At 35.0% G+C, this 17,326-nt stretch overlaps 2 pseudogenes; both read left to right on the top strand.

Moving 5' to 3' along the window:
- Positions 1 to 12,560: 12,560 nt before the first annotated feature.
- On the top strand, positions 12,561 to 13,878 carry LOC107892847 (methionine gamma-lyase-like; annotated as a pseudogene).
- Positions 13,879 to 14,779: 901 nt separating this feature from the next.
- LOC121220976 (aldehyde oxidase GLOX1-like) lies at positions 14,780 to 16,612 on the top strand (annotated as a pseudogene).
- The last annotated feature ends 714 nt before the right edge of the window (positions 16,613 to 17,326 follow it).

Below are 17,326 nucleotides of genomic sequence, written 5' to 3'. Positions count from 1 at the left end.
ATACATCAAACTCCCAACTGCATTAGCATATGGGACTTTCGCCATATATTCTCTTTCATCTTCAGTCTTCGGAGATAATTGAGCACTAAGTTTTAAATGAGAAGCAAGTGGGGTACTTACATGTTTTGTGTTTTCATTTACACCAAAATATTGTAATACCTTTTTCAGATATTGCTTCTGATTTAAACAGAGCTTGCCTCTCGGTCTATCTCTACTTATCTCCATGCCGAGAATCTTCTTGGCCTCACCTAGATCTTTCATCTCGAACTCTTGATTCAACTGAGCCTTCAGCTTATTTATCTCATTTTGGCTCTTCGAAGCGATTAACATATCATTAACATACAAGAGTAGATAAATGAAAGATCCGTCATGCAGCTTCTGCAAATATACACAATTGTCATATTTGCTTCTTGTGTACTTCTGCCTTCTCATAAAGCTATCAAATCGCTTGTACCACTGCCTCGGGGATTGCTTCAATCCATATAGCGATTTGTTCAGCTTACAAACTCAATTTCTACCACCAGCATCTGTGTATCCTTCGGGCTGAGTCATATAGATCTTCTCTTCTAACTCACCATGCAAGAAAGCCGTCTTAACATCAAGTTGAGCTAGCTCCAAATTCAACTGTGCTACCAAGGCCAACAAAATTCTAATGGAGGAATGCTTCACAACAGGGGAAAATACATCATTGTAGTCAATTCCCTCCTTCTGAGCGTAGCCTTTAGCTACCAATCTTGCCTTGTAGCGAATATCCTTCTTGCTAGGAGATCCATCTTTCTTTGCGAATACCCACTTGCATCCAATTGCCCTTTTACCTTTCGGTAATTGCGCCAACTCCCAAGTATTGTTCTTCCGGAGAGACTGCATTTCTTCATCCATGGCGCTTTTCCATTTATCACTTTCTAAGCTTTGCATTGCTTCTTGATAAGTGATAGGAATATCATCAACAACGGGAAGGGCGTAGGCCACTATATCAGTAAATCGAGCAGGTTTACGAATTTCTCTCCGTGGCCTTGCAACTGTAACTGGTTCTGGTGTACTTAGTGGTTCTTGGGTCAGAACCTCTTCAACCTCTAATTCCTCCATTGTGGCTGGAGAATTAGACTTATTAACTGGGCAAATCCCCATCTGCTCAAACTCCACCTGTTTTGGAGTACACTCCACCTGCTGTGGAGTATTGCTCGTCTGAATATCTTTATCTGCTACCTTTTTCAATGTGGCAGATTCATCAAAGGTAACATCTCTGCTACAGATCATTTTCTTTGTGCTTAAGCACCAAAGACGAAATCCCTTCACTCCAGAAGTGATTCCCATAAAGAGAGCTTTCTTTGCTCTCGGATCTAACTTTGACTCCTTCACATGGTAATATGCAGTGGATCCAAACACATGTAAGGAATCATAATCTGTAGCCGGTTTTCCAGACCATACTTCCATAGGAGTTTTTCTTTCTAATGCAGATGATGGAAAACGATTAACAAGATGGCCAACGTATGTCACAACCTCAGCCCAAAATTGCTTGCCCAACCCAGCATTGGACAACATACATCGAACTTTCTCCAGCAATGTTCGATTCATACGCTCTGCCAATCCATTCTGCTGTGGTGTATCCCTAACTGTGAAGTGTCGAACAATACCATACTCTTGGCACACATCGAAGAACGGATCACTTTTATATTCCCTTCCATTGTCCGTCCTAAGCCGCTTGATTTTCTTGCCAGTCTGGTTTTCGATCATAGTTTTCCATTTAAGAAAAACTCTAAGCACTTCATCCTTAGTTCTCATGGTATACACCCAAACTCTTCTGGAAAAGTCATCAACAAAAGTAACAAAGTAGTGTTTTCCTCCCAATGAAGGTGTCTTGGAAGGCCCCCACACATCTGAGTGAACATATTCCAAAATACCTTTTGTATTATGGATAGCAGTACCGAATTTCACTCTCTTTTGCTTTCCCAGAACACAATGCTCGCAAAATTTTAATTTGTAAGCCTTTGCACCTTTCAACAATCCTTGCTTTGCCAGAATTTGCAAGGATTTTTTGCTGGCATGTCCCAACTTCATATGCCACAACTGCATTGAGTCCAATTCTTTGATACCAGAAGCTGTAGCGACTGCTCCAATAACTGTACTACATTGGTAGTAATACAAGTTATTTTTCCTGATGCCCTTCAATATCACAAGTGCGCCAGATGTCACTTTCAAAATCCCATCTCTCATAGTAACAACTGAACCATTAGATTCCAAGGCTCCCAATGAGATGAGATTTTTCTTCAAACTGGGCACGTACCGAACATCAGTCAGAACTCTGGTTGATCCATCTTGATTCTTTAATTGGATTGAACCTATCCCAACAGTTTTACAGGCATTGTCATTGCCCATATAAACAACTCCTCCATTTAGTTCTACTAAATCAGAGAACCACTCCCGGTTAGGGGACATATGATAGGTACAACCCGAATCCAATATCCACTCATCTGAATGGAACGACGATGATGATGCAACCAGTGATAGTTCAGAGTCATTAGTATCATGCTTAGCAACACAAGCATCTACAGCAGATTTTCCCTTATTCTTCAGCTTTGGACAATTTTTCTTCCAGTGGCCTTTCTCATGACAAAAATCACATTCATCTTTCCCGAGTCTGGACTTTGACTTTGATCTCCCCTTTTGAGTTTTCTTCCGAGTGTATGAACGACCTCGGACTACTAAAGCTTCTATATCTCTGATTGAGTTTTTCTGTTTGTCCTTCTTTCTCTGTTCATAACTGTATAAGGCCGCACAGACTTCGCTCAGAGATATATCACTCCTGCCATGAAGTAGAGTAGTTTCTAGGAACTCAAACTCCTTAGAAAGTGACCCCAACAGCATCAAAGCCAAATCTTCATCTTTGAATGTCTCATCCATATTCAGCAAATCAGTGACTAACTGATTAAATTTGGTGATGTGATCATTCATTGTGGTACTTGGGACGTATGTGAAGCGAAACAGTCTTTTCTTCAAGTGGAGCTTATTTTGACTGTTTTTCTTCAAAAATTTTTCTTCAAGTGCCACCCACAACTTATTTGCAGAAGTCTCCTTTGAAAAGCATACCTCTGCTCTCGAGAAAGGCATGATCGAATTGTGCCACATGCCAACCGATTGATCGTCTTCCAATCTTTCTCATGTACATCATCTGGTTTCTCTTCATCAATGGCAATGTCTAGACCCTGCTGAAAAAGGGCATCTAGAACCTCACTTTGCCACATACCAAAATGGCCCGTGCCATCAAAGATCTCCACGGCCAATCTTGCATTTGCAATTGTCGGTCTTGTCCACATGGACGATGTTGAAGCTCCTACACCGGCCGTTTTCTCCATAATCTTTCAATATACCTAAGGAAATCTTTTCTGATGTGGAAGATCAGTTTAAACTGCAACCACAGAGCATACTACGATTAACCTTCGGCTCTGATACCACTTGTTGTTCCAATAGGGTCGGAAGCGTGTAAATTATTGTACTAAAAAATCACACAAAGTTCAATTCCCAGGGAAGAGAGGTGGATCACAAGGATCTCTTAAATACCAAGTCTTTCCTTAGTCAGAATATTCCTTCTAACGTAATTTAATAGCACAATTAAATACTACTATTATACCCTCAAATATTGAAAGAAAAATAGGACAAAAAGAACATAAGAGTTTTAACGAGGTTCGGTAAATTATACCTACGTCCTCGGGCACTAACACCAGATGATAACTTTACTATCTCCAAAATATTACAAACAAATAGAATTCCTTAAGAATTCTCAAATGGGAGAAGAGAGAAAACTAAGAGAGAAAGATTGGTTGGGATGGTTGAAATGAAAAATGAAAAGGCCTATTTATAATTGAAGTTCAGGGACTAACTTGCAAATGGCCTAAAAAATTAGAGACCAAAATTGCAATTATCCCATTCAACTTTTCAACATTCGGTGCAACTTGCTCAACCTTTTTAACAAGTTGCTTCCTACCTTTGTTGACCTTTCAACAATAAGTACATGGCAAATTGTACAAAATATAATTAGTAAAAGACAAATTGTACATACAATATAGGAGAAGAACCAAAAGGCCTGAAACCCAAATCCGAGAGACGAAGCACAATTCACTTGAATTAGGCTGTCACTGCCGATCAAGAGGAAGTAAGGACAGAAACCCTCACTGATATGTTGGTATTCAGCCATCAAGGTTTAGGAGCCATGATGCATACAGCCCCTTCATGCCCTCACCTTCGTTGCAATGGACACGTCTCTGCTAACTTGAACCAATAAATGCAAACAAATCTAACAAATCAGGCAATCTCGAAATGCCCAAAAATTCTCATATGGGAACCAAAACCTTCAATCGACACCATCGCCCAAACAAGTTTGCACCGAAGACAACAAACCCCACCATGGTAGTGAAGGGAGTAACAAACGCTGCCACCAACAAAAATGCCAAGGCCAACGCATTATTATGCCGCAAAAAGGAAATACATCACTTTCTCCCCCACCAGCGGCCAAGGCTCAGGTCTGTACTTGATTGGGTGAAAAAATGGGTGGAAATATATCACTTTCTCGCACACCCAACTTTGAGAACTGACTTAATTATTGATAATTGAATTAATTTATTGACATAGGATTTAATGGATATTAGTATTTTTACCAATCGAAAAAAGAGCATGCGATTTCATTATTTTTTACTAATGAAAAAATTGCGTTTTCATGTCATGAATTAATTGGTCAATGAATATTTCTGCAAAACAATACATACAAGCGTTATTAATGGAGCCAATACGTAAATAATCTAAAGTTAAAAACAATTTTATTGTTTACTTACAAATTATATCAAGAATAACACTCTACTTGTACTTATAAATAGGACTGATTTCATGCATACAAATAAAAAAAATTAAAAGCAAAAACTTTTCTTACGTCGTCTCTGCTATTTTAGGTATTCACTATATTCTTCTGCAATTCTTTTAGTTACAGGCCGATTGAAGCAGTTTCCAGGCATTCAGTGTTGCTACTTGTTTGTTTTGATTTACATATAGCAACTTATTTTTTCACAAATCAATTTTACAAGCTAAATCTTTATTTACAGGCCTTACCATGTGTTGATTTGGAGGATCAAGAATTTGGATGGTAAATCAAACAAGAAAGTAGCAAGACAGGCGGTGAACACGGCGAAAGTTCAATTAAGGGACGAAACCAATATGTCTAGATCAACAGTCACTACAAATAATGTATTTTACCATAAGTAGATTTATATTGCCTTCTACCTATTAAATGGAAATGCTTTTTTCTAGAATTATTATAGGGTTGTTTTTGAGAAAGAATCATTATAGGCATTTATTATAAATAATATTTTTACTATTTGTATGCTTGATTAAATTTAAATGTGGAAAATGAGTCAGGGTAGGAAACCAAACTAGATTTTGGGAAATTACGTTCTTATTTGCATCATGTATGGACAGAATTAATTACATTTATTTATCTTAAAATTTCAACAATATGTATTTCCTTAAAATAATGTATTTTTACCATAAACAATTTTTTACTTCTTTCTACCTATTAAATGAAAATATTTTTTAAAGAATAATTCCCTTAAATATATGCCATTTATTTATTCTAAAATTGCAATAACACTTTTAGTTTTAGTAATGAAAGTTTTAAGTTTGACAATTATTTTATTTAGTTGTAATAAATGCATTACATATTTAATTCTTATTAAAAATATAGTATTTAGTTATAAAATGCAATAACATTTGGCTCTTCTCTATGTTAAATCCGGCCATATGTTAGCCACTAAGAGATTTTCTGGCCTCAAAACTTGTTTGAGAATAGTCCTTGGTTGGAAGTGTGGAATAGCTTACTTATGCTGCAAGTTAGCGATTTTATTTGGCGTTGTTTGAAAGGATTTGTTCCTTGTAAATCCAATTTAATTCATAGGGGAATGCCGATCGATCCTTTGTACCTTCGGTGTGGCAATGCTTGTTTGGCAGAGAAGTGACATTGATATATATGGTGTTAGTGACCCTGGTTTGTTGCTTAAACTGTTGAATATTGGGGAGCTCGAAAGGCTTAAAAAAGGCTGTGTAATCGTGAGGAGTATTTGGTTTAAAAACTTGTTTGTTTGGCAACATAAGGATTTTTCTGCTGCTCACATCTTCCACTTTGCTATGTCTTACCTGCAGGATTGGAAAGTTTCGAAATGTCAATTGGGCCAGGGTACATGCAACTTCTACGGTGCAACAGAATTCTAGAAGATGGACATTGTCGTTACCATCATTGCTAAAAATGCAATACAGATGTTGTAACTGGACGTTTGATGCACGAACGGGGCTATGGAGCTGCTATTCGAAACGAGAGAGGAGACTTTCACAAAGGGTTAACAGGGCATGTTACGGGAGCAATTTCTGCTCTTATTTAGAAGCTTTGACCATTCGGGATGCTCTTTCTTGGCTCAAAGGACTACAATTTGATAGTGGTAATTGAGACTGATTGTCTTGAAGTATACCGAGCCCTTGGCTCGATTGAACCTAATCAGACTGAAATTGGTCTTGTTATAAGACATTGTGTTTCTATTAAAAATCAATTCAACAATATGTGGTTTCTTTTGGGCACATAGAGAACTTAATAAAGTAGTATATGCTTTTTGTGATTGGAGCTTTTAAAATTCCAGAGTAATACTACGTAGTTGTTTCTCCCATGTCCACATGGTGGGTTAAAGTTATAGGAATTGTTTTCTAGTAGCGTGTGTGGTAGTGATTTATTCCTAATAATAGTGTATGGCTTGTAAAAAAAATTAATATTAATTATAATATTATTTACGTGATTAAGTTGGTGTTATGAGTTAACTCGACACCAATTCAATCATGAAAAATATTAAAAAGTATATTTTAAAAGGTCGTAGAGGGTTCTTTGATGGAGAGATAAAATGTTACAAACAAGTGAACGAGATATGCCGGAAAAATATAAAGAGAAAGACTAGAGTAGATTTGATAACATTGAATGCAACAACATGTGGTGGTTGGTAAAGTGGAGAAAAGAAAATATGACTAATGATAAGACTAAATAAATAAAATAAAATGAGAGAATTTTAGGGAGAGAGCTTTAAGAATCAAACATGAAACATCTACACTAGGCGATGATTGTACTTGGGTGTTATTTTCACTTCTACTTTGGTGAAGCAGTATCATGTAAAACATCTCTTAAAACGCAAGACGGTGATTGTTATTGAAAGAGAGTTGTTCTTGAATAATAGTTATTTTGACTTGTTTCAAACATAAGTTTTTTTAGCAAGAGTTGTTCTCAAATAACAACTACACTAGATGACAATTATTCTAACTAAAATCTTGTTTTGAACATAACAATTCTCGAACAACAATTGTTCTAAACAACAACTATTATAAACAAAAGTTGTTGATTTGAAAGAAATATTAAGTGAAACGATAATGCTAGTTGCTCCACGCGTGGTAACACAATTTCTTAAAATATAATATTATTTTATCTCATGTAAAAGATAAAATGTTAATAATCAAAATTGAATATTTATAAAGGTCAATATAGATTATTATAGAGTGATTTTGTATTTTCAAACCTTTATATAAATTTATGTAAATGATAGATTTAAGCATAACACATTAAACATTTACATTTTTAACTAAAGATTCATTGTTACCTTCTAATTTATTATAAAGAAAATGACAATACAAACTATATAATAATTAATATTTTTACTTATCTGAATTTTTTTATTACTTTAAATTAATTTATTTCACATTATTTATCGGATGTTATATTTTAAATATTTACACATACACGCCTAAAACGTCTTTTCCACCCCCACACAAAAAATGTGGGATGGTCGTTTATAGTTGATTATTGACATGTTGCTAATGTTAGTGGCGACGTAGACTCGATCATTATGGATTAAGAAAAATGATAGATATTTATTTCCTTTGACCTTTCATTATGGTTTAAATCTCTCTTCAAACTCCACATTTGACACTCATTGGTACTATTAGATTTTTTTTATGCCTTCGTCATATCATCCTTCCACGAATTAATATAAGCCTACACTTGAAGATAGATTTCGATAGTGTCCGGCCTCATAGCCTCACTAGCTAGGAGTTTAGTTTCTGAATCATCTTGCCGAATACCATGTCATATAAAGTGCACATGTAGTAAGATATATAAGAAAGAACTCTTATCAAGATCCGTTAATTCATCATTTTTTCAAAATTGACGACATTTCATTTAATCACCTCATGTTGACTTCATTTAGTACTCTTAGTTAACAATTCGTCATTCTACTCCTATATTTATAGAATAGAATATATGATGATTAAGACCCATGTTCAATCAATTTCCTTCTATAATTGATACCTCCTACCCGCACCAAATTAAGAAATACACAAGATATATATATAACTCATCTACATATTATAAAAACACTTGGAGACAACTCCCTCCCAATCTCTTACACACCCAAAACCTCTTTTCTCAGTTGCTCCCCTGTGCCATCTACAATATGAACCATTATCACATTTATTACCCTATTATTTCCCTTCAATAATGATTATTTAGGCAATCCGGAAAGTATAGTATATCATAAAATCATCCTTTTTTCTTTGCCCAGTATAAAGTGATGGCTAAAACGTTTCTTTTTCCGATATAATTCCAAATTGACAGAGAGGTCTTCCTTTTTTACTTTTTTAGATTCTATGGATGCACGTTTTGCACGGTTCCATCGTCCGAAGGTACATGGAATTTAGTGATATTTTGGAATGTTATTTAAAGCTAATTACAATTCTTATTTTAAGTCACATCGACGATGCACACATGTTTAACGTGGCCAACGTATAACCAGTGACATAATAAATAATTCTCATTATCCAATGTACTGCTATCACATGGAAAAACACTTTTTAACTTTTGGCTTTCGGTCTTCTATAATAATGGAGAATATATCCTTATTTTTATTGATTTTTATAGATGCGGATATGTGTAGTTTTTCTATAAAATAAAATAATAAATTATTTATTAAAAAATAATATAACATTTTATTTGTTTGATCCATAAAAAAGGTTAGAAGGTAAGACGAGAGAGACGAATAGAAGAAGCAAACAGGAAAACTATTTTAATTTTATTTAACCTATAAAAAATACTTGAAGATTTATATTTGTACTCGAAAAATCATTTTATGAACCTTTCTTATCACATCATTCATGTCTTTATCAATTAAAAATTAACCCATCATCCATCATCTCTTCTTACCAACTATACATATGATGTTAAAAAAAAATATGTTTATTTTAATTTATAGAAATGTAAGAAGAGTTAATAAAATAATTTTTGGTATGAGCTAGGATTCTAATCTGTCCACATTCAACTAAGATTTTTTTGTGTTTCACTTTTGCTGTTTTATTTACTAATTAAAAAATGACGTGGAATCATTTAATTGGTTGAGCATATGATGGAAGAGCTTATATAATCATAATACTTTAGAAAAAAAAGTTAATTGATATTACCATAATTAACCCTATGAAAAATTGACAATTAAATCCTTAATGTATACACTATCTTCTTACTTAACCGTATATATTACTTTTTGTTTATTCAAGGAAATCATTTTATTCCGAAAGAGAAGAGTAGTATCTCGATGCATGGCATAAAACCCAGCAATAAATCTGATAACACGAGACAAAGAAAGTCTTTAAATTGAACCACACCTCGCCCTTAGATCAATTCAATAAATGGTACCGCAAGTAGGGCAAAATCTTTATTACTGGCTTAAGTTTATTTGTCATCTTTCAATAATAAGTTATAAATTCTTAAAAAAATTTATCAAGCAGATCCCTTACTAATTATTTAATGCCATTTCAACATCTTTTTCTATATTATTGACACATCATTTTAGTAATTTTTTTAATCTAGACCTTAGACACTAAACTTTAGACTTTAAAAAGTTACTAAAATCATATGTCAATAACATAAAAAAATACTAAAATGACATTAAATAATTGATAAAAGATACAAGATGATGTGACATCTTTATTTCATACTATCCTTCCCTATAATTAATTATTATATAAGTCGATCCTCCTTAAACTAGTTGTTTAATGTGAGTTTAGACTTCGATTTTATAGGAATATAAATTCATTTGGACATACCCCTTTGATATTTATTTTTTTCATAATGCTCTCTTGCTTTGCAAAATCTGTAACCCCGCTGTTTTAGCTCAATTCTTTGCTTATATATAACTTCCAACCCTTACATCTACAAATCATACCATGGTAGTTTCTTCCTCCTCTTGTATATTTGCTCTTTGCATTAGCATCTCCATCTCCTTAAAGTACTCATCAACAGATCGATTACCTTGAATAAGGCGTTGAAGTCTTGTTGAGACCTCACTATAGTAATGAGAAGGAACGTAACGCTTTCGCATCACTTGCTTCAACTTGTCCCATGTTTTAATTACCCTTTCATGGTTTCTTTGACGATCAATTCCAAATTAAATCCACCAACTCAACGCATAATCTGAAACTCCAAGGGTCGCCAATTGGACTTTTTCCTCTTCTTGGCATTTATAGTAACGAAGCATAAGGTCAATTTTTAATTATCACTCACAATATGCTTCAAGATCATATTTCCCTCGAAACCGTGAATGTTGAACTTTAGTTTAGCTAAAGAATGTTGCCTACGGTCATTATTAATCAAAGTCTCATAATTTGCACGAGACACGTAGAGCATTATTTGCACGAAGATGAGGCTGATCAATCTTATCTCCCCAATTACAATTCTGACGTTTAATTTTAGTACTTAGACGTTCTAAATTTTTGTTGATCGTGTCTAGAATAGTGTCACATTGCTGATCTCGAGCATTTCGAACATCTTAATCTCTTCTCAACTTCCCAAACATAGTATTGCTAATCATTATGAAAGCATGAAAAGAACACAACACTTAAGAAAAGAAAATTTAAGCAAAATTCACTGTTATGTACTTAGAAATAAAAATCAAATTCTCAATAAGGTAAGAATTAATCTTGCGAGTTTTTTAAAAAGTGTCGATATCAATTAATCAAAATATATTAAAATCAAATTAACAAAGCAAACCTAAGAGCATTATGAGTCCAAAATCAGCTAGACATCAAAGAATTTATTATATGAAGGAATGAATATGTAACGTGCTTTAACCTACTAAAACAAGAAACAAGAAAGTGTTAGAATGTGTAAATGAACAAATAAAAAGTAAAAACAAATGAAAACTTAAAGCTAAGAGTCAATGAAAATTGCTGAAACCCGAAAGCCCGAAAAATTACAAAGCAACTTGACAAACTTCGTTTGACTTGTTCTCTATTTCCAAAATTATGAAATTTAAATTGTAGCCTCCTCAAATAATGTAGATCTGATCTGAAAAGTTTCAGCACAAAATTCAATCCACAAAATATTTTTTATTTTTTTGTATTTTATTTTTTTATGCTTTTTATCACTTTTTTGTGGGAAATATTCTTTTATACTTTAAAACAGTGTCAAGAAATGGTATATAAAATTTTAGATCATTTTAAAATCGTTTACCCACTGAAAAATATTTATTTTGAAAACTGTCGGGGTAAAAAAAATTATTTTGAGGCTGTTTCTAAAAATCAGTTTATAAAAATAAAAAGAACACCTAAAACACCCAAATTTGATACCAATTAATAAATGATGAGAAGGATGAACGCGAAAGCGGATCATAAAGTTTGTCAAAGTCGCGGATTTGACTTAGGGCTCTAGACATTCGGGAAAAAATTTAGATTTTGACACAATCTAAAACAAAATTGAATTCAAGTCAGATAAAAAAATTAAAATAAATAACTAAAATAAAATGATAAATCAAAGATTAAGTAAATAAATAAAGAAGATAAATGGAAAGATAGAACAGGGCGTGTAGAAGTCCTAAAAAGCCTTGAAAACACGAAGAATCCACAATCAGAGAAATAGAATAATAATGAATTGAATGAATTGTGTACAATGTAAATGCCTATATATAGGCTATCTAAATAAATCTAAATAGAACTCTTAAGTATACTAAAACTCTAATTTAATCTAAACAAGAAATAGTTTTAAACTAAAATTTCTTATTAACATAAAACTCCTAAATAACTTAAAATACTTAATAATTATAAAAAAATTGGAATAAAATAATAATAAAATAATAAGATCTGACAATATAATATTGAGCTCATATATAATAAAAATTAAGTCTAAAACCCGAATCCAATATGATTTAAACTCGAATTAAAGGCCCGAAATTCGTAATTCCCGTCATAATACCATTCAGAAATTTTGCTCGCGCAGTCTTTATTAAAGGTTATAATTTGGGCTCCCGAACTCAAAATCAAGTGATTCAAAATGCGTTTCGAAGTTAAGAGATAGATCTTCAAACGCCATGAGACATCTCAACCTAGAAATGTCAGGACCCCATCCAAAAATTTGTCGCAAGTCTGCTGATTTCCTAAGCCTGAAAATTGGCTGTTTTGATGATTGGAATCTAATAAATTTCATCTCATTCGTGCATGTATTAGTGATGTTGCAACTCTGCAGCAGCGGCGGACATGTGGTGGCGTCGGCGACCCTCTACGGAGGAACCCATGCACTTTTAACCCATTTCCTGCCCAGAACTTGTAACATCACGACCACATTTGTGGACATAACCGATCACGAAGAGGTGAAAAACGCCATCGTCGAAATAAGGACCAAGTGTTGTTCTTCGAGTCAATTTCCAACCCAACACTCACCGTAGCCGACATTCCGGAGCTAAGCAAGCTAGCACATGACAAAGGAACCATGGTGGTTGTAGACAACGCTCTCTCCCATGGTTCTTTCCCCTGCTCGGCTTAGTGCTGATGTGGTCGTTCACAGTATGTCCAAGTTCATATGCGGTGGGGCCGATGTTGTCGCAGGTTCGAGTTATCGAATGTTTCTCATGTACCATTACATGTCTTACATTGGAAAATCATATAAAATGGAAAATGAATATAGTCTATTCTGGTATGACAATAATGCTCTACAAAATAACCAAACTTTTTAGGTTTGGTGAGGGGAAACTTATCTACCCAATGAATGATGCCATTAGTGATCACCTGAAAAGCATGTCGCGTGTTATTTTTTGTATTATATTTCTGATAAATTCTGTATACCAACTTAAAGTTTTAATGCTCTAAATTTGATAAATTTAGTGGAAAAGTAAAAGTATCGTTTTGACAACTAGTCCACATTCGTATTAGTTTATTAATATTGGATTAGATTTGTTAATGCAATAAAATGGGAAATTTCAGGTGCTGTTTGTGTCCTGCAAGCCTGTTGAACTCCATGATGGACCTTCACCAAGGTTCTTTGATGCTTCTAGGCCCGAGCATGAACGCCAAGGTTGCCTTTGAACTCTCTGAAAGGATACCTCACTTGGGCCTGAGAATGAAGGAGCACTGCCTCAGAGCCATGGAATATGCTACTAGAATGAAGAAAATGGGTCTAAGGGTCGTGTACCCAGGCCTTGAGGATCACCCTCAACACCACCTATTGAAGTCCATGGCCAACAAGGGCTAAGGGTTCGGCGGTCTTCTTTGTGTCGACAAGGAATCGGAAGAGAAAGCTAACAGGCTGATGCACCACTGGAAGAACAGCTCTCAATTTGGGTTAATAGCGGTTAGCTTGGGTTATTACGAGACTCTCATGTCTTGCTCCGGTAGCAGTACCAGCAGTGAATTGAACTCAGAAGAGAAGGCCCTCGCCGGGGCTGGTGAGGATGTCGATTGGATATACTGGGACATTGGAGCAGAAGTGGAGCCAATTCGAAAGGGCAATCTCAAGGACGATGGATTCCATATTGTGAAACAAAAATTAAGTTTCTTACGTCTTCAATAATAATTTCATTATAAGTTTCTATATTATATTTAGTAACATAAATGGTAACAATTATATGAATTTAAATTCTATTATAAATAATTGTCAGTAATATTGAGGGAAAAAAATTCTATAAATAATAAAATTTAAAGTCAAATCCTTGTGTGTATTATGTCAGTTTAGAAAAATGTTCGACAACATAATTACTAATAAAAATAAAATCTCATACAATTTCACCTAGTTACTAATTCTCTAAAATTAAACATATATTCATTGTGATCACGAGTTAGTGATTAGCAAGTATAATAATTAATAATAAATATTATGTCATTTATTTAAAATTGATAATTACAATAAATAATATATATTTTATTCAAATGTAAGGGAAATAATTTAAAACTTTAAATTATTTAAAGGTGATCAGTAAAAAGCATGTAATTATTATTATACAGTATAAAAAAAGTTTCTTAAACTTAAACTTTGAAGGGTGTGCTTCGAACCATATGAATTGCTTGTTATCCGCATAATTATCCCTAATTTTCACTCTTCCTTCAAAATGGTAAAATGTAATTGTGGTGACTAAATAAATTACAATCAATTTGATAAAACTGATTACTTTTAAATATGGCACATTCAAATCTAATTTTCCCACCGCACCCAAAAGTGATGGTAGAAACCAACTATTCAATTTGAAACGAATTTACTCAGAGATATAAATGCTGGTGTAAAGCAGCGAAAGATGGTAGATTCATGCATTTAATTACTTTCGACAATTCTACAGTGATCTATGCGCATGAACCGAGTCACAGTTAAGATATGTACGTGTAGTCTTTTCACGGTCCAATATCTCAATATAGCCAATTAGAATCTTTATTCAATGTTAAATTTATCTGTTAGGGGATACCATATGACCAAAGCAAGTTTTCTTCTCATTAATTCACTTCCCTTTCCTCTTTCCTTACAATTAACATGCAAATCACTCAGAGCAATTCATGTCGGTTCCTCAAGTTAAACGCAAAATAATGGACCCGAAAATCCTCATATTCATGCTCTTGGTATGTTGTTCATCAGTCTTCAATGTAGGCGCTCAATCTTACCAAGGGAAATGGAAACTGTTGAAAAGAAGCATCGGAGTTTCGGCAATGCATATGGCATTGTTACCCAATGAGAAGATTGTCACTTTCGACCGGTCCGAGTTTGGTCCTTCCAACATTACTCTTCCGCAAGGGAAGTGCATCAAAGAAGACTCGAAATCATCCGATTGTTATGCGCATTCCGTTGAGTTCGATCCGGCAACTCGAGCTGTTAGGCCACTGACTATATTGTCTGATACGTGGTGTTCTTCGGGCGCATTTTCGATCGATGGTACGTTAGTGCAAAGTGGTGGTTATCGACTTGGTGAAAAAGTTGTTCGGTATTTCAAGCCATGCATGGATTGCGATTGGGAAGAAGATCAAAATGGACTTCTTTCACCGAGGTGGTATGCTTCTAATCAAGTTTTACCCGATGGAAAGATCATTGTGGTGGGTGGACGATATCAGTTCACGTATGAATTTATTCCAAAACTCTCCGGTTCCGATCGAATACTTTACAAACTTCCTTTCCTAAAGGAAACAAGATATTCAGCGTTGGTCCCCAACAATCTCTACCCTTTTCTACATCTATCCACCGACGGAAATCTTTTCGTTTTCGCTAATGATCGAGGGATTCTACTCGATTATATTAACAATAAGGTGATTAGAAGCTATCCTGTAATGCCTGGTGGGATTTCCCGCAATTATCCCAGCACCGGATACTCTGTTCTTCTTCCTTTGAAACTCTTAGTACCACCGATAGCGACAATAACACTAGTACCCAGATGCTGAGGTCTTAATCTGCGGTGGGACAGCCCCGGATTCGAATGAGAAGGCTAATGTTGGAGTCTTTGTTCCGGCATCAAATCTTGTGGTCGCTTGATAATTACAGCGGCATCTCCGGAATGGGAAATGGAGGAAATGCCAATCAACAGAGTGATGGGCGACATGATCATGTTACCGACCGGCGACGTTCTCATCATAAATGGTGCGGCCAAAGGCACTGCTGGTTGGGGTGTTGCACGAGACCCTGTTCTGAACCCAGTTTTATACCGCCCCGACGCTCGAAACAGTGACGGAAGCACCAGGTTCGAGGTTTTAGCCCCATCTTTGATTCCTAGACTTTACCATTCAACTGCTCATTTGCTGTCCGACGGTCGAGTCTTAGTCGGCGGCAGCAATCCTAACATTAATTACAACTTCTCTGCACTTTATCCAACTGAACTCAGCCTTGAAGCATTTTATCCCCCATATTTCACCAAAAAAAAGCCTCGGCCATCGATCGTTGCGGTAAACCCAGGGTTAAAAATGGTTATAAGCAGAAAATCTCTCTAGAATTCACATTAGAAGGGAGTGTTATTCTATCAGATTTGTTCGTAACAATGGTGGCTCCATCTTTTACCACACATTCAATTGCAATGAACCAAGGTTGCTAGTTTGGCATTCATAATGAAGTGAAGAAGACTTCTTCGGGGAACTATTTGGTGGAAGGGTATGCCCCAGAAACGGCGGCATTGGCACCGCCTGGATATTACCAGTTGTTCTTGGTACACGAAGCTATTCCAAGCAAAGGGAAATGGATCCAAATTAAGCAGTTTTAATTACGAGCAACCTTGTTTCTTTATTTCATAATTTAAATGTAATTTGGGTTTTGCTTCTTGAATTGGGTTTTAATTGCTAATTCAAATTTCTAAGTAGTGTGCATGAGTGAAAGCTTCTTTTAAACCTGGAAATTTGATCGTTCAATTGTTCAAGTCTTCAAGACCTGAATGAATAAGGAAAGCATGAGATGTGGAAGCATTAAATGGGACTGGCTAGTGGTCAGTCAAGTAATTAATACCATCTTCACTGCCGCTTGATTGGCCTTGAATTAAATCAGCTGTTGTATGGGGTCTCTCGTTGTTCTATGAGCCTGCCTGCCTACCATATTTCTATACCACACCGCCCAAACCCCACAGAATTTTCTAATACTAACTTTAGAATTGGTATTAAATGCCAACTAAAGGCTTTTCAAGGTACAAGTGTTTGATAAGATGCCTATTAACTCCAAATCTCAAAATTACGAATCAGCTTTTACTCTAGAAATATTTCTAGGATGTACTATAATAAACTGAGTCCAAACTCTTACTCTAGTTCAAACACCATAAAGCTACAAATGATATTGAAACTAAAACATTTTACACGTTATTTTATGTTGCAAGTTATAACAGGTTGACACTATGAGATTGATGCCTCCTCCTTTGCATGAAATGATAATGCAATTACTATTTCTACGTAGTTAAAGTCAAAGATCTATAAATAATAAAATTAAAATCCCTACCTTACATATAATAACCATATGATACTTAAAAGACCTGTTTAAGTTCTCAAATTTTCA

Source organism: Gossypium hirsutum, chromosome D09 (genome assembly GCF_007990345.1).
Source record: "Gossypium hirsutum isolate 1008001.06 chromosome D09, Gossypium_hirsutum_v2.1, whole genome shotgun sequence".
In the NCBI taxonomy this organism is placed as follows: Eukaryota; Viridiplantae; Streptophyta; class Magnoliopsida; order Malvales; family Malvaceae; genus Gossypium; species Gossypium hirsutum.
Note: the sequence above shows the minus strand (reverse complement) of the source record. Positions and strands in the feature narration are given on the sequence as shown.